Source organism: Leptonychotes weddellii, chromosome 4, assembly GCF_054177405.1.
Source record: "Leptonychotes weddellii isolate Sample4059 chromosome 4, ASM5417740v2, whole genome shotgun sequence".
Lineage (NCBI taxonomy): Eukaryota > Metazoa > Chordata > Mammalia > Carnivora > Phocidae > Leptonychotes > Leptonychotes weddellii.
The window spans coordinates 2,574,927-2,601,114 of NC_138372.1; positions in this window are offsets into that span (position 1 = coordinate 2,574,927).

Here is a 26,188-nt window from a genome sequence, read left to right on the forward strand (position 1 = left end):
TGCCACAAGGAAGTTCTCAACGATGAAAGTTGCAACCCCTGCCCCCTCCGAGGCAGCATTTCTGAAAGTGGGCATTAATAGGCATAATGCAAAACTGGTGTCTTGTGTCCAACAAAGGTTGGAGATAGTAAGTGAAAGTTACATAGGTTTCTTTTTTAATGGGGGACTTCTCAGAAACATTAATATGCTCATGTAAATTAGGGCTCTCCAAGAGAGAGAAATAGTCGGCAGTGTTTTCCAAACTTAATTCATTTCACACCTAATTATTATGTTACGTATATGCAAAACACTTGGCGGTGTTCAGGATCACGCAGGAATAAGACAAAGTGTGCTGTTCTGTCGGTCTTGTGGTAGTGAGCAGATGTGAAGAAGGAAGGGGAGGAGAGCAAGAGGGAGAAAGGAAGGAGGAAAGTGTACGTGAGTGAAAGAAGAGGCACAGAGAATGGAAATGATGGAGTGACAGGTGGGCTTCTTTAGATCAGAGCATCAAGGCAGGACTCCAAGGAGATTTAGGTTGAAGGCTCAGTGACAAAGATAGGACTAAGGGACAATTGGGGCAAAGGACATTCCAGGTGGGGGGAGTGACTAGTGGAAATGTCCTTCAATGAGAATGAGTATGATATATTCAAGGAACAGAAAAAAGCTCTGACCAGTGGGAGTGGAGCAGGTGAAGGACAGAGCAGTTGGAAATGGGGTCAGAAAGGCAGGAAGAACCCAGGTGTGAAGCCTGAGATTTAGGCTTTGAAAGGACCACTCTGGCTGTGCTCTTGTGAATAACACAACAGGAGGCAAGGTGAGAGCAGAGAAGCTGTCAGGCCATTGCAGAAATCCAGGTGGGGGGTGACAGGGACAGAGGAACAATAAGGAGGCTGATGAAGAGGGGGCCTTCCAGATCTGTGTTATTATTCCTTTGAGTCAACATTTTATGCTTAACTGTGTACTCATATGGAATACTGTGCAAACTCTAAGCTCACACAGCTCGATGGATTATCACAAACTGAAATGTTCATGTGTTTAGCAGTTGGATCTGGAAGGTCTCCCTAGCACACCCTCCTATCACCAACCCCACCATCCAATTCCGGAGGGCAGCCAATACCTGAGCTCTAAAGCTAGAGAGTAGGTCTGCCTGTTTTTTAATTTACACAACGGAATCATACTTCTGTTCAACATCAGGCAAGGTTCATCCAGTTGTTGTTGATTTCAACACGAGTTCATGCATTTTGTTGCTACAAAGGTTCAAATATACCACAATGAATTTATGCATTCTGCTGCTGATGTCATTTTGGTTGATTCCTACTTTGACTATTATGAGTAATGCTGTGAAAACGTTTTGTTCACGCAATTCCGTTGTGTACATACCTAGGAGTGAAGTGTCTGTGTCATAGGCTGTGCATGGATTCAACTTCAGAGTCCAGAGTGCTCACCATTACACCATGGAACCACCTGGATTCAACTTCAGGACATACTATCAAACACGTCTCCAAAGCAGGCGAGAGGGTTTCTTCCCACTCACAACCATCAGACTTTTTAACCTTACTTTTTTCTGGTTAGCCTGTAGTAGTTTCCTCTTGTGACTTTAATTTTCATTCCCTTGGTGATTAATGAGGTTGAGCATCTTTTCATGTTTAATGGACCAATTTGGATGTCCTCGTCTGCAAAGTGCCTATTTAAACCTTTTGCCTATTTTCCATTGCATTTGTCTAAGTGCCTAATTTGTGGATGTTTATTTTTAAGTTCGAGAATTACCTTTTGATTTATTTTTATAGCTTCCAGTTTGCTGCCAAAATTCTATGTCTTGTTCTTAAATTTCCTGAACATATTAATCACCGGTGCTTGAAGGTCTGTGTCTGAAATCTCAACATCTGTGGATCGCTGTGGGTTTGTTTCTATTGTCTGTTTTTCTCTTGGTTTTCATTTGATTCTTGCGTTTTTTCAAGCTATAGGACTTTGAGAGCCAGATGGGTTTAGCAGGACCTCTCATGACTGGAGGGTCCTGGATTTCCATTTTATCTCCCTGTGAATCTATCAAGATCTGTGCTTAGCCCCTCAGCTTCCTAGCCAACACATCCTCCCTGGTATTCAGCTTCAGGACTTGTGCTAATAAATCATCAAATGCCTTCATAGAAAAAGCAGTGCTGACCTAAGTCCTGTTCTTTCTGGAGTGTGGGTTTGAAGTTTGTTTTATGGTTCTGTTGTTGCTGTTGTTATCCTGCTCCCTCTTTTTCCCCTCTTCTTTTGAGGGCATGGGTGATTAGTCTATTTCTGGTCTGTTCTCATTGCCAGGCCACAGCCCTTCCTGCATACCAGCTTGATGCCCACATGCTCACTGGGACACATCCTGCTTGACAGCTGTGAGCGTCCTTCACACGCCCACCCCTGTGAAAAAGCTCCACTCAGCTTCTTAGCCTTCAGCCCCCTTCAATCAAGTCAGCAGGTGCTTCAAGAAGAAAAGCCATGCCAAATTCTTGGCTCTCCTCCCTGAGCTGGCCTGCTCCCTGGGATGATATTCCCACACGTTCTGCTACCTTGATTGCACTCAGATGCCATCAAACACATGCTTCATTTAAAGACATTTTTTCCCTGAATTTTCTACACAAAAGAAATTCTCTATACAAAACTCTGTACAGAAATTGTGCTATATGAAGATCATCCAAAACAAGCTTGCCAATCCAGTTGTGGAGCATGCGAACATATTTTGAAGGGAGAGCCTAAGAGATCATATGTGGGGTGTGAGAGAAAGAGAGTCTTCTTTAAGGATGACCCCAAAGTTTGTTGTCTCAGAAACCAGGAAGGGTGGAATGGAAATGCTTTGGGGGAAGTTGAGAAGTTAGAAGCTAAGTCTTGACATGTTGAATATGAGATATTAGATGTTCAAGTAGTGATGTCGATTGAGGCTTTGGGTGCCTAAATCTGGAGTTTGGGGAAGGATTCTGGCTAAATGTGCAGATGTGTGGTGATTGAGCAGGCAGTCAGATATATGGATTTGGACTTTCGGAGGAGGTCTTGCCTGCAGATGCAAATACAGAGTCATTGCATAAACCATGACGTTGATCACCTGGAATGAATAGACATGAGAAGAGAACCAGCGTCTGAGCTCTCTGTGCTCCCACTTTAAGGAGCTGTGGAGAAGAGGAAAAACCCAAAGGAAATGAGAAGGGACAACCATTCATGTAGGATGAAAACCAGGAGCATGTGCTGTGTTGGAAGCCTCAAGAAGAAAACCGACAACGAAACAAGAGAAATAATCAATCTTTACAAAAGATGGCATCAAATTGGAAGAGTGTGTAGCTAATTTCTGGGACCCTCCAACATTTGGGGGTCAATCAAAGAGTGAAGAACTGATAGAGAAAACTATGTAAGAACTTCCCATGAGATAGGAGAAAACCTAGAAGGGTATGGGGTCATGAACATCAGGAAGAGATGGATTTCAAGAGGGAGGTAGTGCCAAATGAGCCAAATGCTGCTGACAGTTCAAATAATATAAAGGGATGGAAGTCACTGTTGTTTTTGGCAATAAGGAGGACATCGCTGATCTTAACAAGAGCAGGCTCTGTAGGGTGGTGGGAACTGATGCCCAAGACAGGAGCTTGAGGAAAGAGTGGTAGAGATTGTATTAATCAGGGCTCTCTGGAGACACAGAACCAATAGGATCTCTGTGTGTGTGTGTGTGTGTGTGTGTGTAGAGAGAGAGATTTACTTTAAGGGATTGGCTCACATGATTATAGGGGCTGACAAGGCCAAAATATAGAGGGCAGGCCAGCGAGCTGGAGACCCAGGGAGGAGCTGATGCTGCAGTTCAAATCCAAAAGCAGTCTGGAGGCAGAACTCTCTATCCCTTGGTGGAACCCCAGTCTTTTAGTGAGGCCCTCAACTGATTAGATGAGGCCCACCCACACTATGGAGGGTAATCTGCTTTGCTCAGTGTCTAATGATTTAAATGTTAATCCCCTCCAATAAAAAAATGACTTTATAGAAGCATCTAGAATAGTGTACCTGAGTACTGTGCCCTAGCCAAGTTGACACACCAATTAGCCACCACAGAGGTGAGAGGAAAACCAGAGTCTCCCTACAAACAGCCTGGAGCTAGGGGGGCAGGTGGAACCTGAGCATGGTTTTGTTTCTACAGGGGAGATACTTGCACCTGTTTGATCACAGAGCCTTTATTTTTGGAATAATTGTTAATATTCCTCTGATGAAGTGTTCTGGGAAAACCAGTTTGGAAGATTCTGACTTAAAGACTCAAAACTCAGTTTGTACCTTTTTTTTTTCTAATCACCTGTAAATCAGGCAAACAAACCCCTACACTGCTTCCAAACTTTCTCTGCGCTCTATCTGTGGATCCTAAGTGATGAATGTATCAGCTAATTCCCACTAATGGTTACTGCTAATCTTTCCAGGCTCTCTATTTACAGCTTACCAGCATCTCCTGGAGAGGAGCAGTGTCTTTCCATTCTCTGAGAGGTTACCCATGGGTTGAATGTCACACTCCTAGAGAACGGGTGGTTTGATTCTGGGGGATGGTCAGCGGCATCATCAGGGTAAGTGGTGCTGGTATAACAGACCACATCAGTCTACACCGGGTAGAACGGGGCAGCCCTGACAACTTCCCAAACATACATAGCACCATAAGGCTCTCATCCTCACTTTCAGTATCACCCTCTTGCTGGATATACTGGCAGATATTTATTGCAAAGAAAGTTTTGGGGAAAAGATAAAAACAATTCAAACTCCCTACTCAGTGGCTGACTCCTGGAAAGAAGCATTAACTTTTGAATAGACAAAAAAAAAAAAAAAATAGTGACTAGCTGACCTCAGGCCTCAAGGCCCTCAGTGCTGATTTCATTATTAATGACACAGATGTCTTTGGCCTGCAGTTGTGTCATTAAGGAATGCAAGTTTCCATTTGCAGGAAGGATGTCACCTGCTGCTTTCCTCTGGTAGTAGCCAAGGTTCTTGGCTGCAAGCAATAGAAACTGATATTGTGATTGTTTCAGCAGAAAGGGGTTTGCTCAAAGGAGACTGGGCAGCTCATGGAATTACTGAGAAGTGGGGGAGCAGGCTCAGCACTTCACAGCCAAGGACAACACACATAATCGTGCTGCAGAGTTTCCAGGGAAGCACCTGACATTGGTCCCTAGCTGTTGAAGTTTGCAGTATCCACGAGTGTGAGGTGCTGGACCCTGGAACAATAAGCACCTTACTGCTGGTGCCCCTGGAAAGTTCTGGCAACCCCCCTCCTCCCACAGATGACCCCCCGTCTCTACCCTCTTTCCTATGTCCCCAGCTCCTCACTCCATGTCTGAGTAAGTGCATGTGGTTGTAGGCTCTGGGTGAGGCAATCATGCCATAAAGAAGATTAAATTGTGAATGTCTGTCTTTGTCTGCTTCTGTATGAAAAGCTTCTCTGCCTGTGTGTTGGAAAGTCTGGAGCTGTGTGTTAAATTAGGACTATGTCCATTGTGACCTGCTGAATAAGAGGCACAAACCACCCACATGGGGCTGGCAGGGGCACCCTTGGCCACAGAGCTCCCACTTTGGGGAATCGAAACCCTGAGGCCATTTTGATTGAAGGAAATTTCAACACACCCACACAAAGGAAGTAAAGGGGTTGTTTCTTACAAGTCCCAAAGCAGAGGCTCAATGAGCAGGAAGAAGGACTGTCCTCCATCCCGGTCATGAGCGAGCAGGAGTGAGAGAGCAAGCAGGTTAGCAAGCACCCAGGGGTCATTTCTAAAGGTGCCCTGGGAAAAACAAGGTGGGCACTTGTGTCAGGAATCCTAACCTCAGGTCCTAAATGCCCAGATCGTGGTGTGAGCAGGGTTGTCACATCATAAAATGCCCAGGTGGCAACTCAGGAGGGCTGCTCTCTCATTGCAGCCTCCCACCAAGACCCATAATGGGAAATTCCCACTCGTAGAAAGGAAGTCCAGAAGCTCGGCAGCAGGAAAAAAGGCTACATCCACGACAGAGCACCACTCTGCTGCTCGACGTCAGTGCGTACCCTTCATCCCACCCTTGTGACTCTAAAACAAGGCTCCAAACTAACTCATCTTCCTCTGATACAACAGAAAACTCACCCCCTTTAGAAAGAAAAAGAGGATGACTCCAAGTCCTATTGATCACTGCACCCACCTCCAAGTTCAATCATGCTCTAATCTGGACATTCCATAACCTGTGGTCTAAACCACAAAAACAATCACCCCCAACAGACCCTGTAGATAATACTGGCGTGAATGGAAAGACAAGAAGAGGAGAATTAGTAAAACAAACCAACCAACCAAAAACCCCATCGTGAATACTCATGAGTCAGGAAGTGAGAAGACATGGGTGTGTGCCCGTTCCTCAAGCCCACGATTTGTGAAGAGATGGTAGCTTCTATCTGTGACCCCCTCTCCTGCTACCCATTCCCGCTGCCTTCAGCCAGCATTCAGCTGCTCAGGCTCTTTTTGTTCCGAGGGGTCTGAGCCCTCGGTGAAGCTTTCATTGATGATTACCACTAGGCTTGGCGGTTTGAGGAGGCACTCAGGAGCTCCCCTGAATTCCACACCCCTCCCTCTCTCCACTGTTTATCAGCCGCTTATTTCCCTTCGTCGTCCAAATCTGTCACTTGAGCCAACCTCACAGTACATTTTTAAATTTTCCACCTGGTGGCTTGAGGATCACAAAATATTCTCCTGAGCCGTTACTCTGCTTCTTCTTGGTCCCTCCTACAGCTCTGGCTGTCACTTCACAGACCAATAAGACAATGTGGGAGTTGTGTCCCTGATGTGTTTCTTCCAATTACGCACTTGGAAGCTGGATGGATTTAAGGGTCCTCTGGGCATCCAGAATGGGGTTGGGGTGACTCTCCATGAGTCACCTAATCCCCATACCAACCCATGATGAGTGTGAGCTTGGTCCATTTCCAATAATCCCTGAAGGGCTGAGCACTTCCCTTCTTCAATGCACAGTTGACCTGTTAAAGGGCTGCTGACCTTTTTTGGAGAGAACCAGGAGGAAGAGTTATCATTCTTATTTGTGAGATTATTCCTGGATGCATCCTCAAGTGTGTGTAGCTGGGTGTTCATTTGAGAGGTCCTGGACCTTTGGACTGACTCAGGTCAGGGGATTGGATCAGGGCTGAGACTACATTGCTACGGCTCAACTCTGGTTGTGCTCATCAGGTATATACAAATAAAATGGGGTCCTCGGTGCTGTCTCAGTGAGCTACCTCCAATGGCTTATGTACAGCAGACCACCCCAATGACTACTTTTGTGCCTATGATGTAACCACATCCACTTTCCCTGAATGATAAAGTTTTGCCGTGGCCCCTGCCACCCAGGATCCTGGAATTCCTATTCAAATCAGAAAGCCCAGGTCGGCTGCAGTGTCTCTGCCTCTCCACATTTCCAGCCCAAAGAAACTCCCAATGCAGTTCTTTTTCTTTAATTTTACTTTTTTATTTAAATTCAATTAGCCAACTTGTAGTAGATCATTAGTTTCAGATATAATGTTCAATAATTTCTCAGTTGCATATAACACCCAGTGCCCTTTATATCACATGCCCTCCTTAATGCCCATCACCCGGTTACCCCATCCCCCACCCCCCCTCCCCTCCAGCAACCCTCAGTTTGTTCCCTAGTTAAGAGTCTCTCATGGTTTTTCTCCCTTTCTGATGACTTCTCGTTCAGTTCTTTTAGATTCAGCTCTACCATCTGCAGAGTATTTCTCTGCTTCAGTGAAGGGAGTGCTCCAAGCCCTCCTGTAGAACATAATTAAGGAGTCAGAGAGGGGGTGATAAATCCACTCCAGTATTTTAATCTTTCTCATCTTGGATTTCTTCCTCTGCACTAATCAAAAGAAGGTTGGCACCCCAACTTCATTAGTGTGAGCCTCTGGTGAAATGTTGGGTCCAGGCTTTATTCAACCAACTCAGCAAACAGTCAGAACTATTTCCAGAGGTTTGACCTAGCACATTGCAATCAAATCTCTGATATGTGCACCCATATTAGGACCAAAAAAAAAAAAAATCACCCTGTTCAATATTACGTTCTTCCCTGCTTGGACTGATACTTCCCCTTACCCCCAGATATAATCCTTATCCTTAATTTTGTGGTTATCAATTGCTTACTATTCTTTAGTTATTTACCATGTTTTAAAATCACCAGACAATATATTTAAAATCACCAAACAACGTGTTGAATATTTGTATGCCTTCAACCTGACACATAATTGGTTCTATGCTTTTTGTCTTTTTGCAGGTCTTGGTATCATTAGTCCAGATTAGGCATGCAACATATTTTTTTCTGATGTGAATGAATAAAATCTTGCAATTCTTTTGGTATTTTAGTCTGTAATTGGTCCCGCCACGGATGTACTGGAGTGAAAGAATTGGGGAAAGGAGGAGTGGGTACATGTAGGCATGGCTTCTCATAGTGGTCTTCCAGCAAAGTCATGGCGGCATCTTCAAGCAAGGTAAGCACCTGTTCAGAGAGGGGAGGTGGCGTGCTTGGGCTCGCAAGGAGTCCAGAGGGGTTCGGTGGTCCAGGGCCCTATGATTCATCAGTTTTCTCTCCTGTATCTTTATTCCCGTCCCATACATTATCATCCGGTTCTTGACTCCAGTAAGGACACCACTGCTGAACACCATTTGCTTCAGTGTGCACTCTCAGAGTCCCCAGTGCTGGATATCACCAGTAGCATTGACACTGTTACCGCTCCTGGAATTTAAGTTTGCTACAAGGACCACTGCACAAGGACTCTTCATGCTGTCCTTCCCATGCACCCTGAGCCCCCAGTCCTAGATCAGGTGAGGACATCTGATTGGGGAAGGCTTAGTAGTATGAATGTCTGGCATTTTCAACTTTTCTAATGGGAAATAACTCTGCTTCCCATCAAAACCCACAAAAGTAGAGAATTTCCCACGTAGGAATGGGGTTCAGTTGCAAGGCAGTCCAAAAAAATGACAAATAGCTACCACTTCTTAGCAAAATTGAGTATTCCCTTCACTTGCTAGTAAAAATTAGTTTCAAAATTTTTAATTTTTTAAAGATTTATTTTATTTATTTTTAGAGAAAGAGTGTGAGCAGGGGGAAGGGCAGAGAGAGAATCTCAAGCAGGCTCCCCACTAAGTGCAGAGCCTGATGCAGGACTCAATCTCGTGACCTTGAGATCATGACGTGAGCCAAAATCAAGAGTTGGACGCTCAATTGACTGAGCCACCCACGTGCCACAGTTTTAAAATTTTAATGAAAAAAAATGTAAAAAAATTAAAATTTAGTGGGAAAATCCTGATTTATTTGGTCACAATGGTGATGAGGCCCTTAGAGAGCTCGAGGTTCATGATTTTCAACTCAAGCACTTATTTTTTGAGCATTAACTACACGGCAATTACCCTGCTGGCCTGGGAATATAGTAATAATTGAGCCAGAAACTGTCCCAAGTCCACTTGGGGAAGACACATAACAAGTAAATAACATAAAAACAAAAAAATGAAAATACCATAAGAACAATGAAGAAAAAGTACATGGTGATATGAGACTAATATAACAGAAATAGGAATTTGTCTGGGGCTCAGCACCCAGCACTCTATGGGAGAAGGTTGGAGACAGAGGGTAATGGCCCACCGAGGGGACAAAGTGTGTCTATACCCCTAAGGTAAGAAGAAGTTCTGTAAGCTCTTGGAGAAATTGGACTTGAGTATTGAAAGCATAGTGAGCAAGGTGGAGAGACATGCAGCAGGGCTGGGGCTGGAGCTCAGATCTCAGATACAACACAAGGGAAATAATAAGAACATTCTTCGCAGGGTTTCTTGGAAGCTTTGGGGTACAAGCCTGAACAGAATCCATGTCACCAGCTCCCTATCCTCCAGCCAGACTTTGTGATCTGGCTGGTATGCTCAGGCATGATTAGATTTCAACTTTAGGGGGAGAAAAATCTCCTGGCTGTCAGAGGAGGAGGGATTGTGGAAGTAACTGTGAAGGCCCCAGGACACACTGTGGCAGTCAGAGCAAGAGATGGGCAGTGGGGGCCCCATCCACGGAGAGCCCAGAGCGAGGACAGTGGTAGGACCTCCCAGAGGAAGAACTGAGTGGATCATCCTGCAGTCACGATGCATTTTCAAATATCAGAAGAGGAGGGAAATGCTGAGGCTGAAATATAAAAATATAAGTCATCTTTCAAACCAAAGTGTTCCTTTCTGGGACATATAAAATACCCTGATTTTGCCTTTTTCACCCATCCTCCCCTCACTTTTTTCAGACCCATTTCTTGGGACTTGTATTAGTCAGAGTTCTCCAGAGAAACAGAAATGATAGGATGTATACAGGTAGAGATGAAGATGTATTTTAAGGAATTGGCCCGTGTGATGGCAGAGGTTGGCAAGTCCAAAATCTGATGGAGGAGGCTGGTAGGCTGGAGAAAATCTGAGGGAGGAGGTTGGTAGGCTGGAGAAAATCTGATGGAGGAGGCTGGTAGGCTAGAGAAAATCTGATGGAGGAGGCTGGTGGGCTGGAGACGCAGGAAAGAGGTGCAGTTTGAGTCTGAAGGTGGTCTGCTGGTCTGTGGGACGACAGGGAGGAGCCCATGCTGCAGATGGAGTCTGAGGGTAGTGTGCTGCAGAATTCCCTCTTGCTCAGCAGAAGTCAGCCTTTTGTTCTCTTCAGGCCTTCAGCTGATTGGATGAGGCCCACCCACATTACGGAAGGCAATGTGTTTTACTCAAGTCCACTGATTTGAATGTTAATCTCATCCCCAAACACCCCCGTGGAAGCATCCAGAATAATGTTTGACCACATATCCAGGCACTGGCCGAGGCAAGCTGACACGCAGAGTTAACCATCACAGGGCTGCTCCTGAACCCTGACTGTAAACACCTCTGAGAACCACCTGCAGGGCCCTGGGCTCACTTATAGGGCCCCTTGTACTAATGCTTTGCTGTGGAGCATGAGCCATTTCCAGGAATTGGGCAGGAACCACCTCCCTTTCCTTGCACACAGTATTCCCTGAAAGCTCTTACTCCCAGGAGCAGGAGCGCAAGGCAAACAAATGTTTCTATAAATAGCCAGCCAGCCAGACATAGGTGCCTGGGAAGTCATGGCATCTGTCCCCAGGGACCTTCAGGGAGAGCAAGCAGACCATCTGTCCTGCTGGGTTTAGGCCGGGCACGCGCCGGCGTGTGTAGGAGACCAGGGCAGATGTTCTCTTGAGATCTCCTCTTGATAAAGGATTTGATGACACCGGCCCTTCACTTCTTCTGAATCAACAGCTGCTGATTTCATTCAAATAATCTAATTTGAAATTCTGTTTCTGGAACACAGACAGCTTCTTCCGCCCAGGCAGAACAAAGAGAGTAGAACAGGGGGCCTTAATGGGAGATATTTTGGGTGTTTTCAGGCATAGAAGTCAACAATCTGTTCACTCATGGGGGCCCTGACCTCTTATTTTGAAGGAAAACAGGAAAAACAAGCCGGGTACAAAGAATATAAATATTTTACTTTCACCAATTGCACAATCTGGCCTGAAACAAATGTTTCCCCTGGACCCTCCCAACCTCCCCCCTCCCCGAACCCATCTTCAAAAACCAAAGTGTATATCAGATGATGGAAAGAGATTTAAAATGTGATTTTCCAGTTTTGAAGAAGTATAAGTTGGAGATGCATCTATTCAATTCAGGGAGAAGAAGTAAGTTCCCTCAGGTACGTATAGGAGCCCATGGAGGAAATGACGTTGTCTTTCCATGTGGGTGCTTGGCGTTGGCCGGAAGGGAAGGAGACGTAGCCATGGGGCAGGAGGGCAGACAGCCTGTGTCTGCTCTGTATTAGGGTCTGAAGGGTGCGTACATGAAAGGTAGTAGGAATCCGAAGGCTCACACACAGATGGCTGTGCTGAGCTTCTGATCCCTGTCTGTGTGACCCGCCTGGTCTCCTGCCCCTGGTGGCACATCTCGGGACTGCATCTGCAGGTTGTCCCCGCCTGTTTTACCTGTCCTCTTTTCTCCGCAGTCTGGGAATCCTCCGGGAAATTTCCAAAGGACGGTCTGGCCAGACCCGGACAGCAAAAGGAACAGGACAGCCTGGTCCTGGCTGACATAGAAGACCAAACCAAGGATTGCTTATATGAGCTGCTTAAAGACACTGCAAGATTATTTGGATTCTTTTTCCCCGGATGGGGTGGGGAAACTCAGGGGACTGCGACAGATTCTCCCATTATCCACAAAAACATAAGATCAGATCTTTTTAAAAAAATTTATTTACTTGAGAGAGAGAGACAGAGAGAGAGAGAACGCGCGCACACGCGTGTGAGGGTGGGGAGAGGCAGATGGAGAGGGAGAGAGAGACAATCCCAGGTAGACTCCCTGCTGATTGCAGAGTCTGACACGGAGCTCCATCCCATGACCCTGAGATCACGACCTGAGCTGAAATCAAGAGTCAGACGCCCAACCGACTACGACACCCAGGCACCCCCATAAGATCAGATTTTTTACATTAAATGTACAGATGATGGAATGGAGGGGATTGCTGCCCCTTGAGACCAAACTCGTCAACAGTGAAGTGGTTCTGGAAGAGGAGTCAGGCGGCTGCATATGCCCCTCCCCCCACCCTTGCTCTTCCTCTCTGGGCGCAGGACAAGGACTTCCTTCCGGTCACCTGACCTTTGGGTGTTCTTACCCGAGAAGCAAACTATTCAATTATATCAACAGGAGCCTTGAGCACCTACCATGAGTCAGGCATGATGTAGGTACCAGCCACTTGAGGATAAATTATGTCCCTCTTTTCAAGGAGAACATGGTTTTGCAAAGACAACAGATACATGTTTGTTGTCATTAGTGAAGTAAAAAGGAAATGAAAAATACACTGTGGGAAAATGGAGTGGGGGCGGGGGTGTGCACTGTTGCAAGACGGTGCCAGGGAAGGCTCTCGGTGGAGTGGCATTAGGACTGGGTGTCAGAGGGTATGAGGTGTAGGGGCAAGCGGGGAATGAGAAGACACGCTGGTAAAGGTTCAGGGGAGGGGGGTGAACGGGACCAGCAGGAGTTGAAGGTGGAAAAGTAATTTGGAGGCAGGAGGAGAAAACCTTGTATGAAGACACTAACTTTGGCACAAAGCTGGGTGTGCACTTGATGGTTGGGCTGGCTCCAAACACAGACCTGGGTTCATGCCGGAGGAGGAGAACGGAGCTGGGCATTGACCCCTGTCCTGGGTACGAGCCCCTGTGTTCCCAGCACTGGACTGCGAGAAGCCTGGAGCCATCAACCACCTCAGCAGATAGAGCAGGCTCATTCATTCACCCCTTCCTTAATTCATCATCCCATCAGATCCACATTTATTTACCTTAGAGGAATTCAGGTGTGTGTGCTCAGTAGGAGGGTGAGAAGCTAAGGTGCACGGCCGTCTGGGCAGAGATGGGACCCTGCCCACCGCCCGATGAAAAGGCATAAGCTACAGCATCTCACACCTCACTGCGTTGGGAGAGACTCTCGTTCGCAGATTCACATCTTCCCTCCATCACGCTCCCCATGTGCATGCCACCTACTCTGTGTTGATGCAAAGCCACATATATGGGGCTTTAGCTGTGTTTTAGATTTTCCAGGGTGATCTTGACTATTAGTGCCTCTCCTCTTGCAAGCAGGCCAGCTTGAGGCGCCCATGCTCAGGTGAGAAGCATCCACCTTGTCCTGCACACAGCCGGCATCGTCTGGGGGACCAGCCCCTGCAAGGGCTCTGGCCATACTCCCAGGATGAAGACCTTGATCCTACAGTGCAGAAGACATACTCTCCCCTTCCCTTCCTTGCCTTGTCTTCCATCACCCTGTGAAGGCAGCAGGACATGTGGCCTTGGGCCACCTGGACAAGCCGAGTGGAAACGGTGTGGCTTCCGAGTGAGTTATGACTCACCGTGTTGAAGCTGCCAAATGCCAGGATCTTAGGGTCCAGATCGTCGGGGTCCCCTCCATCTACCTGCCTACCTCAGCTGAGCCCAGAAGAGCAGCGCTCATCAAATCCCCGGCCCATGCGACTGGGGTCAGATAGGGTTGTGGCTCCCAGCAGGGCTTTCATGTCAAGAACAGAAGCACATCCCTCTAACTCTGATGCTCTTCCGAGCATCATCCCAGCAGGGAAATCCCAATCCCTCCACCTGTGGGTGCATCTAAGACCAAGCAAGTACGAAGTAGGTGCCTGATTCCCAAACAGCATCTCTGCGTTGCAGCAAGTAGGTTTCTTGGAGGAACACCAGGTGGTCCCCGAACACCAGGGGCCTCCCTCCGCCAGAGCCAGGCCCGGCTTTGCTCATTTCTCTGGGCACAGGGTCCTGGAAATGCTTCATTTGCAACATGCCCTCTATCTTGGCTGGACAGGATCAGTGGTTCTGCCATCCACATGCATCAGGCAGGCTTTGAGTAAATCCTCTTAAAAAAAAAAAAAAGAGCAGTGAGAGATGGGGGAAATCCTCAGTAAATGCCCTGAAATTGACTCACATGCGTGGAAAGCTTTCTTTTAAGTTGGGGATTGTGTTTGTGCGAGCCCCCCCCCGCCCCCATCTACTAACAGCACCGGGAAGCTGCCAGCTCGTACACAGACAGTGGCGTCCTGAGGGTTGGACCATCCCTGCTCTGTAAATTCTACCCGGACCTGCTCTCAGTCTGTCGGGCCATGAAAGCGGAACCAGCCAGTCACCTGGTTTTCATGAAGCCTCATGATTTCATCCTCCCGGCAGGGCGGCCGGAGAGCCCCAAGCCAGACTGTGTCCTCTTCACTTTGCTCCTGTGCGTTCCTGGAACACTGGGGTTTCTCCCATCTCAGAGCCTTCTCACTGGCCATCCGCCTGGACCCAGACAGCTCTGCAGCTCATATCCTCAGCTGCAATCTCTGGTCATTGCTCAGAGGATGCCTCCCCATCACCCTTAACTTGGAAATCCTCCCAGGCCCGCCCCACCATCTACACACTCATGCATCTTCCCCCAGCTGGTCCTCCACCTTGTCTTTCTATTCCTGGCTAACATGCTCTAGGCTCACTTGGGTTCTTTTCTTGTGTCTTGTCTGGCTTCCTCCACTGGAATGTGAGCTCCGGGAGGGCAGTTTGACTGTCCTAGTCCTTGCTGCTTCTCTCCTGCCCAGAAGACTGCCAGCACGTGGCTGTCACTCGGTAAATATCTGTTGATGAGATGAACAGATTTCTGGTTTCTCTGGCCCCCACGCCTTTGCTGGTGCTCCCAGTTTCCTGCCACCCTCGGCCCCAAGGCCACAGAATCTATGTGCACAGGTGGGGTGGGGCTGTCCAGCGTGGGCCCAGAACATCCACTCTGCACACGGAGGTCCTCGTTCCTCTGTCCGGAAGCTGACCGGAGAGCCTCCGCAGGGAACTCTGCAGAGCCTGGCCGTTCCTTCGAGGCTCAGCCATCCTGGGAGTTAATAAGTTAACGTGTTAACAAGTCTGAGCCATTTTCTCTGACTCCAGAGGTGACTGCCGGTTTCGAGGCCACCAGTGGCCCTGCAGTGCTAAGGGCTTTCTCTCCTCCCTGGAAGCCCGGCATTGCCGAGAAGTTGTGGACACGTACGTCCGAGAACAGCTAGTTCTGCCACTACTGCCCTGTCCTCCCCCCCAGGAAGTGCAAGCAAGGCCTAAGGATGCAGAGAGGAGATCCAACTTCCCTCTCAGGTCTCCAGGGAAGGAGGGCAGAGAGAACAGGCATTGCTGGGTGGGACTGAATGCCCCACAGGGATGCCAGGAAGGAGAAAACCCCTCCCACCACCCTGCAGGGCGTCCAGTACATTTCTCCCTGCACTCTGTCGCTGGTGCAATAATCAGGTTTTAAAAGCTAGAGTCTTTGGAGGTTTTGCAGGGCACAGGATGGTCTCTTTATGCCCTCATGTAAGTCAGTTACTGAACGCTAGGCGTCTGCTCAGAGCTCACAGCCGATCAGAGAGGCGGACAGGAGCACAGCAGGTTGGAGAGAACAGGGCACTGGGAACGCAGACCGCTGGGGAAACAGAGCCAGGTGGGCAGGTGGGCAGGTGGGCAGGGAGGGCTCCCTGGAGGAGATGAGGTCCGAGCTGAGCTAGAAAGAACAAGAGGGAGTTGGCCCCCATCAGGTCCTATGGCCACTCTAACAAATTAAACATGACGGTTTAAAGCTACTCGCTGCCTCTCTCACAGTCGGGAGGTCAGCGGTCTGAACTTGAGGTCTTTGCAGGGCCGTCCTTGCTCCGGAGGTTCCGGGGAGAATCTGTTCCTGCCTCTCCCACCTTCTAGAGCTGCATTCCCCTCATGTCCTGGTTTGTGGCCTCTCTCCACCTTGTAGCCAGCAGGACAGCATCTTCAGGTGTCCCAGGGACACCTGTGTCGGATCCCCCTCGTCTGTGTCAGATCGCCCTCCGCCTCCTGTTTGTAGGGACGCCTGTGGTGTATTCAGCGTCCACCTGGCAGGCCAGGATAATCTCCTCATGTCAAGATCCTTGATTTAATCACAACTGCAGAGACCCATTTTCCATATAAAGTGACATATCCACAGGTTCCCAGGATTAGGACGTAGTTACCTTGGGGGATGCCAGCCAGCCTGCTACGGAGTCCACTCTTGATCTCCCATTCCAGGAGAAGCTGCTGTTCTTCCAAAGACCACAGACAAATTATCCTCTGATCCCTCCATTGGATGAGTTTGCGAGTGTCTCGGAGGATGGCTTTTGGGGACCCCCGGTGCTGATGTGTCATGGAGGTGGCAGTCCTGGTCTGCGGCTGCAGGGGCAGCGGGGACCCAGCCTCCAGCTGCTCCCCTGCATGCCCTTCCCTATCGCTGGTGCCCCAGCCCAGTGAGACAGGAGCAGGCAGAGGGTTCCCGAAGCAGCCCTGTAGGTGACAAACAGCCTCAAGTATTTGAAGAAAGGAAAAGACAAAGGACAAACACGCATTAAAAAAAGCCCGAGATGATGAACTTGGGGTGCATCCACTGAACATAGAAGCAGGGCCTCGTAGGTGCCCCGAGTGTCTTTGGAGACAGCTTGAGGGCACTGCGGGCAGCCAGGACCCTCACTCAGCCCCCCGGAGGAGCAGGGCTGTGCTGGCCAGGCGACCTGGCCTCCCATGGGAGCTGGGGCGGCCTGCATGCGAGCCTGAGCCCTCTAGTGGCAACGTGGGCCACCCAGCCCACAGTGTGCCTCACCCTCTCACCGCTGTCTGCCCCCCTGCTCCTTGTCGCTTCCGCAGGGAGTCCCAGGCTGGGCAGGGAGGGAGGGAACCCCACTACCTCCCACTCTGGAGCAGACACAGCTTTGGCATCTCCGGGGGAGACAGGGACTCAACCCATCCCCCAATCCCAGGAACCACGTCTGGGCACCGATACACAGATGTGTCCCAGCCCCGGGGGGCCATGGCTCCTCTCACCAAGCAGGGACCTGGGCATACCCAGAAACAGTGTGGCCTGCACCCCACGGCTGTCTGCTGGTTCTCACCCGGTCAGCAGGGCCCGAAGACACCTGGGGACACACGGTCTTACTGGGAGGCAAGATGTTCATTTAAGAATAAAACAAAGCAAAACAAAATAAAATAGAAAAGCTCACAGGTTGGTGCACATGTGGTCACCTGCATATTTTGGGATTTGGAGAATAATGGGCAAAGGTGTCTGCAATTGAACTTTAAAAGACATGTCCCTCTTTACCCCACATGCAAGCATAATCCTCCAATTAAAGAGGCCGCCTCGCTAGAGCATGAGCCCCGGGAGGGCGCGGCATCTGTGTGCTTGCTCACTGCTCTCTCCTGGCACGCAGTGGGCCCTCCACCGATATATTTTTGGACCAAATGTCTCATGTGCTCCAGACAAGCCCACGGCACTGCCAAGGGGCCAGGCTTCAACAGCATCCTGGCATCTCACCATGGAAATCTCTGGCTCCCGTGGGCCACATAACCTCTTTCCACTGACAGTTTCTCTGGACCTCAGATTTCTCTTCTGAAAAATGGAGCTTACACTCATGAATGCTTGCATTTGCAAAAAGAGTTACCAAACATTTAAGAAATTACAGGGGCTAAGTGGCAGAATTTCAGTTTACAGCACAAAGTGAGCACCAGTGTTTGTTGCTGGGCACAGAGTCTTCAGGAGTCCGTGATGCTGGTTACGAGGATGAGCAAGGCAGGGCCTCACCTGGAGGGGCCAGGCAAGGACCTTCCCTGCAAGGACCAGGGGGACTCCATACGGAGAGTGGAGGTGGCTGTCGCCCGTCCCTCCTTCCATGTCACTTGCTGGAACACCAAACCCCAGGAGTGTTGGAGGCCGTGCTGTGCTGTAGTCAGCCCAGGGCTGCCATGGCTGGTCCTGGGGACGCTCACGGGTAGGATGGATGCTTCATCCACTTCTGTGGCCCCCGCTCCCTGGAGCAGGGTCTGGGGCTTCCTCCCACCTCAACACATGTGATAAATGAGTGTCGCCAGACTGTCCCCCCACAGTTGGACATCTCAGCTATCCACGACAGGCTGAACCAGGCTGCGTCGGCCGTGGGGCATGTGTCCTGGCCGGCGCCCCGAGTTCAGAGGATGGGGGTGAAGTGGAGTCACCGTTCATCTTAGTGTGTCCAGCATCGTCGGGCTTGGTTTCCTGACCTTTGGAATCTGCCCCTCGCCTGGCACCAAACAAGCAGCCCCCCTCTGAGCCCAATGATGTTGAAGCCAGGATTTTTGTAAGTAATATTTGCTAAATTGTTTCATAGTTTAATAGCTATTAAATAACTAGGTACACCTCAATTAGGTAGAGTATGTATGCCTAATATTGAAATAGCAGGCATTTAGATTGTGCCCACTGGGTACTTACCTACTTATTACCTAGGAAATCACACGTTACCCAGCATACATATACCACGGATAACAGATGAACAGCAACAAACATGTGGGTGCTTGGCACACGGCTAGGCTCACTTCTTAGCTAAGTGATTCACTTTCCACACCCACCTCATGGTCTCTAACTTCCAAATCCTAACAAAATTCCAGTAAACTTCAGTGACCTGTGGGTTTTTTGGCCCATGTCTGCCATGGGTCTGCTGAGCTAAGCACTGGGACGGCAGAGATCGTTTAGCTGGAGGCAGGGGGCTGTCCTGGACAGCTTTGGGACTGGAGATGATGTGGTCGGGTATTGCTGGACGGGCAGGAATTCCAGCAGCTCTGCTAGAGCAAGATGAGTTTGGCTGAAGAGGAGCAGGGACTGGGCAGCAGGGGAGGCTCAGGGAGTCCACCGTGGACGTCATTCATAGCCAGCTGTGTGCCCTGGACTAATGGCTTAATCTCCCTGAGCCTCGGTTTCCCCATCTGTAAAATGGAACCATGAAGGGACAGAGCAGGTTTGCAGCCAGCGACCCCATACCCTATTATTAGGACGCAATGATGGTGGTCTAGAAAGGCCTTGAGTGGGGTGGGGGCTCCGGGTGTGGAGGTGAGCCTGCAGTACCTTGCATGTTCCGGGGCACCTCGGTGGGTACAGAGTCCACCGCCGCCTCATCTAATTTATAGAGCCCCCGAAGGTTACCGCACGGGCAGCCGAATTCTGGCACAGTAGATGCGGAATCTGGGTGCACACTGTAATCTGACTTTTTCACACATGAAGCATCAAGATGGTGAGGTGCTCATGAAGCATTTGACCGAAAAGTTGCAAATGCACCTCCCATTCCTCCATCCTCCTGGACACACGCCTGCTATGTCCACCCTTCCTGCCTCTCCAGGCAGACCTCCCAGATTCCAGCCTGACGTTGGAGTGTGTGCTGCCTGGGCTCCTGCTGTCCTGGGTAGGGGAGTCCTTGGCCCCTCAGAGCCTAGGACTGTGATGTTTATGACCTATCACAGCAAACACAGGACCTGGCAGGAGGTGGCCAAGGAACATGTCTCCACCTCCACCATCTGCCCAGATCATCACTTCCATGCACCAGCAAGACAGCTGTGAGGTGCCCGAGTCACTTTTGAACTCTATAAGGTGGGCCCAGTGCCCCTCCTGTCCCCTCCTTCCTCCTGACCCAGCCAGCTCATGAAAACAAATCCCACCTGGAACTCAGAGCCTGCAGCTCCTTCCCCATGCAGCTGCTCCACAAATCAGCTCACCCCATCCTGCCTCTTCCTTTTTGTCCTGAAACAAAGAGGTGAAGTTGCTCCCCCCATGCTTCTGACCCACCGGACCGCCCAGCGCTAATGGGGTGATTGCCATGTGTCCCCATTCCTCCTAGTCAGGTGAGGTGGCTGCTGATGGAAACATGCCATGGGGTGGATGTCACGGTCAACACTGAGAAAGCCAAGAAGAATCAGGTGTCAGTGAGTTCTCGTTTGTCACCAGGGCAAGAGAAGGGGGAGCAGGTGTATTTGTGGGACAGGCTCACTCCTCCTCCCTGACCCCATTCAACCTGGCGTTTGGAGGGTCTCAGTAAAAGCTGTGCAGCTCAGGGTGGGTGTGCAGGCTGTGGGGACGCTCCCTGGGTCCCCTGCTGTTGGGCACTGTCCCTATGGGGCTGCTTCTTCCTGGCAGGCATGGTAACACACCTCTGCCTGAATGAACACGTTGTTCTCCCCCAGAGAGTTCCAAAAACCCCAGAATTGTCCCACACTCTGAAAACAAGGGCTCCCAGATCGTCACAATAGTAACCCCTCCAACAGGCATGTTTTTCCACATTAATTCCTCCAAAGAGTAGAATCCCGTGGGACTCAGGGGCCATAAAGATTGGCCTCAAAGAAGCAGCCTTTCCAGCCGGCTGGCCAGCTCCATCCTTCCCAGCAGGCAGCTCCCCGAGCTCCCGGTCCCCGTCCCCACCTGCAGTCTTTCCCCCTAACTGGGCTGTGTCCCGATGGACCCAGGGCTCCGTCAAAGAGCTCCCCAGAGAGTGGTTTCCTTCCCCCAGCAGCCAGGGCGCATCACACAAAAGGCCAGGCCAGGTGTGTCTGCTTCCTTTTGGCGCCACCCCAGACCCACCCTGTCCCTGCAGACACTTTATCCTTCCGCGCCGCCTTGCCTCTGCTTTGTTTGTTTTCACACTTGTCATCCGGGCAGGTTTCCAATTGTTTTTAGCAATCTTCTGTTTGAAAGAAAAGGGACTGCACCCAAAGGTGTCATAAAACCCAGCATATCAGCTGGCAAAACACAATTCCTTTTAGAGCCTGAGAATTAAGATTTTCTAGATGGCTCATGGCAGAACCTTCACCAATAAAAGCATGCAGACGAAGACAGCAAGAGACAGATTTGTGTAATGAAAGAGACTCTCTGAACGTGGATGCGGGAAAGGGAAGGTGGACTGGAGCTGCCCTTCTGGTGGCCTTTGCTGGGAAACAGACGCCAAATCCCCAGGGACAGGAGCGCCTTCCCCGTCAGAACCGCGGACATGAGTGTGTCTCTTTTATTGGCACCTGTGTCCTGACAAATGGCAGAGTACGGAGCAGGCCAGATCGATGCCCTTAGCAAATTCTATATTAAATAATTGAGTCACTGAATGATGATTACCAAAGGCCTCTTGCTTGTGAGTTTCTACCCCAGCACTAGCGACCCGAGGTGAAGTGGGGAGCCCTGCCCTCACGGAGCACACCTGGGGTGCAGCCACGAACACACTGGGAGGAGAAGGAAAAGGGGGGAGATAGTAAACACCACCCCGTACATCAGAGCAGGCTTGTCTCCAGAGGGCTGTTTGGCAAGGAATCTCAATTCCCACTTCCTGCCTTATTCTTCACATCTGTGATGCTTTAACAGGGGCCGGATCTCTGCAGAGGCAGAGGATGGGAAACACCGTACTACGCCAAGGCAAGACCCTGATTTCAGACTTTTCTGTTCTCTGCTCTAGCAAATTCAGGGACACCGGGAGGTTCATGTCCTATTGGCAGGATTATAGGAATCAATTTTCTGAGTAGAGGTCAGAAGTGTGGTCATCAAGTCTTATAGGGGCAAAGAAGGTTATTGTTTCGGGAACAATCCCAATCCTGCTTGGTGTCAGCTGTGCCCGTGAGACCCTGGGCCACTGCCAGGTGAATGGGGTTCTGCGGCAGTGAGGGGAACCCCAGCTTTTACCAGGGACGGTTCCCATATTCCAAGTACCCATGTTGGCACCATCCTCCGGAGGGGTTGGTTTTCATGTTTTTGAAAGTTCTGTCATCTGCTGTGGACAGGTAAATGTCAGAATTAATTGTTCAATTCCAGCTGTATTTTGGGGACGTGCTCTTGGAATGAGCTTGAGAAAATTTTCAGGTTTAGAGGAGTCACATAAGAGAACATGAGGCAGCTTTGGTTTTGAAGTTAGTTACCACACAGGGACAAAATCAGGAATCTGCAAATTATAGGTGTATAATTATATTAGGATAACACAGGTATATATAATATTTAGTAGTCACGCTAAAGCAAGGGCGACGAATCGATTGAGCCAGCTGGTCTATCCTCTAACCTTCATTTAATGACTGTCAGGAGTGCCTTGGAAGAGAACTTAGGAATTTGAGGTTTTTTCTTACAGGCTGCAGTTTGTGTACCTGATCTTGAGCCTCTAATGCAACTAATGGGGGTGCAGGGTCAAGTCCAGCCATCCTGACACGTTTAGGGTATTTTTTTTACATGTAGGTTTCCTTTTTTAGAGAAGTTTTAGGTCCACAGAAAAATAGAGGGGAAGGCACAGAGAGTTCCCATACAACACCTGCCCCCCCCACACACATGGACAAAATCAGGAATCTGCACAATATCCCCCACTGTTAGCATCCCCACCAGAGTGGTACCTCCATTACAACCTATGAACCTACGTCAACATGTCATCATCACCCAGAATCTACAGTTTACATTATGGTTCATTCTCGGTGTTGTATATTCTATAGGTTTGGACAAATGTATAATGATATATGTCCACCATTACAGCCTCATACAGAGTAGTTTCACTGCCCTAAACATCCTCTGTACTCCCCACCTATTCATCCCTCCTCTCCCCTAGAAGACCCCACAGCCACTGATCCTTTTACTATCTCCATAGTTTTGCCTTCTCCAGAACGTTAAGTAGTTAAATCATGCAGTAGGTAGCCTTCAGATTGGCTTCTTTCACCTAGTGATATACATTTAATGTTCCTCCATATCTTTTCATGGCTAGGTACCTCATTTCTCTTTCAGTGAGGAATAATATTCCATTGTCCGGATGGACCGTGGTTTATTTATCCATTCACCTACTGAAGGACATCTCGATTGCTTTTAAGCTTTGACAAGTATGAATAAAGCTGCTATCAACATTCATATGCAGTTTTTGTGTGGGCATAAGTTTTCTACTCATTGGATAAATACCAAGGAGAGTAGTTAATGGATTATATGGTAAGTGTATGTTTAGTTTTGTAAAAAACAAACAAACAAAAAACCCCAAAACACCAACCTGTCTTCCAAAGTGGCTGCACCATTTTGCATCCCCACCAGGAGTAAGTGAGCATCCCTGCTGCTCCATATGCTGCCCAGTATCTGGTGTTGTTGGTGTTTTGGATTTTGGCCCTTCTGATATGTGTACAGTGACATCTCATTCTTTTTTTTTTTTTAATTTAATTTAATTTTATTATGTTATGTTAGTCACCATACAATACATCATTAGTTTGATGCGGTGACCCATGATTCATTGTTTTCGTGTAACACCCAGTGTTCCATGCAGAACATGCCCTCCTTAATACCCATCACCAGGCTAACCCATCCCCCCACCCCCCTCCCCTCTGAAACCCTCAGTTTGTTTCTTGGAGTCTCTAGTCTCTCCTGATTCTTTTAAACTTGCATTTCCCTTACGGCATGTGATGTGAAATATCTTTTAATATGCTTGTTTCCCGTCTATCTTTTTTGATGAGGTGCCTGCCCAGAATGTTTGCCCGTTTTTTTAATCTGGTGGTTTGTTACCTTATTGTTGAATTTGAGTAGTGCTTTGTATATTTTGGATCACAGTCCTTTATCAGATGTGCCATTTAGGGGACCTTCACAACATGACAAGACCCTAGCAGGGGACATGGAGACCTCAGTTATCAGTGTTTTAAAAGAGCCTCCTCTCCGGATGCAAGTGCTAAGCAGGCCACTGTAAAGGAAGAAATAGGGTGGCTCTCGTATGCCCCGGTGGGTTTACTGAGCGAGTGCCCAACAGCTGCTTGGTAACACTGAGGACCTCCACCACTGGAGGGGGAGGTCCCCGTGCACCTGCCAGCACTTCTGCCAACCTCCAGGCCAGGAGAATCTCAAGCATGACTCCATAATAACTTACTCTCGGGAAGGGTGGTGGCTATGACTGATGCTTTGCGTCGGGTTAAGTGGATTCCAGGAACTGCTTCAGCTTCTCATCAGCAGCAACCTGTCTGGCACATGGTCAATTTCATCCTCATGACTAAGACCTAAACTTCTCAAGGTTGCCAAGGACGTCCACGCTGCCACATGCAAGGAACCCATCTGTCTTCATCATATGAGAGCTGTTGGTGCATTTCCTGGACCCCCCTCCTCCCTGAAACACCCCTGCTTCCACCCTCCCCTGGACACTTCCCACCTTACCACCCACTCTTCCTGATCCTCTTTCCTGGGATTTCCAGGATCTTCCCCATCCTGTCTCCTGTTCCTTGGCCCAATCTGTAAGGGTCGGAGCACCCCATGTCTCCATCTGCACCCACCTTATGTGTATCACCTGGCCCTGTGGCTGTGAATGACCCTTAGCAGCCAGTGATCCACAAAGAGTCTATCTTTTCCCCAGGGCTCCAGACGACACACATCCAACTGCCCGTTTCACTTCCCCACTTGAAAATATACCAAGCGTCTCAAGCCCAACAAGCCCAGACAGGGGTCAGCTTTCTTCCCCTGCTATCCTAGAGTTCTCCTCTGCTGGTCTTCCCCGTGCAGGTCTGTTCTCCATCAGCAGCCTCCCTGGCAGACTTTGTTAACTTGTTTGTTTTTAATGTAAGTCAGATCCAGCACTTTCCTCATTAAAATACTTCAATAATGTCCTGAGTGCTTGGAATAAAAACTAAACCCTGAAGTGTGCCAACCTGACCCCTGTGGGCTGATCTCTGCTCCTTCCCCAGGGCACTGGCCCCTAGCCTCGGGGCATTCCAGGCTCCTTGGGGGAGAGGGGCTTTATCATTGCCTCTCATGGAAACCCCCTCTAAAGGGGGCATTTTGTTCTTATGCCTGTGTATCAGTTTGCTCTGGTCACCATAACAAAGTGCCACCAATGCGGGGTGGTTAGCTTAAACAACAAAAATGTCTTCCCTCACAGTCTGGGGGCCAGAGGTCCAAAATCTAGGTGTTGGCAGGGCTGTGCTCTTTCTGGAGGCTCTAGGGGAGGATCTTTCCTGCCTTTTTCAGCTTCTGGGGGCTCTGGGTGTCCCATAGTTCGTAAGTCTTCAGATGGCCTTCTCCATACTATGTGTCTGTCTTAAAACTCCCTCTGCCTCTCTCCCACAAAGATGCACACAATGGCATTTTGGGTCCACCTGAATAATTTGGGATAACCTCTCCTCTCAGGATCCTTCTGCCAGAGAAGTTCACATTCACACGTTCTGGGGATTGAGATGCAGTCATATCTTTGGGGCCAGTATTTGGCCCCCTACACTCTCCTTTATGAGTTCCTTAAATAAACAGGAACGCCTTCCTGTGAGGATAAAGGGAAGGTCCATGCATATCTCACAGCCTGGTCAAGCCAGCCGTTTTAGCAGCATGACATTTGAGGTAGCTTTTCTGCCTGTTGCAGGAATATCCTCCATATGAAAAGATAAGACTGTGGTGTTTGTTTAGCAAACAACACTTCTGTCTTTCAGGACAGGAGGGCAGCCCTGTGCTCAGCAGGAAGGGAGGTGGCAGGTGCCCTGTGCAGGCACAGCTGCTGGATGGGGTGGTCTTTCCCAGATGGGATGAGCTGGGGAAACTGGGGAGCTGGGGAAGAAGAAGACCTGGGGGGCGGGGTGGGGAGGCAGCAAGCCGCATCTGAGTGGAAACCACAGGAAGTTTCCTGGGCAAGGAAATGCAGCAGTGGGTCAGTGGGTCCTCTTCTTCCTTCACCTGTAGTGGGGATACATTGACTCCCCCCCGCCCAACCCGTGACAATCACCTCCAGGTCTCCCTTGCGGTAGGGGAGCTGGGGAAAGAGGCAGGTGGTGTTTTCCCTTGCCTGAGATCCTCCTGGGTTGGCTCCCTGGCATGTCAGTATGCCACTCAGGGGTTCACTCTCTTGGGACTCGGGGTCCCTCTTAGTGCTCCTCCAGGTCCAGCTGTGCTGTGCTCTCAGATTGTCC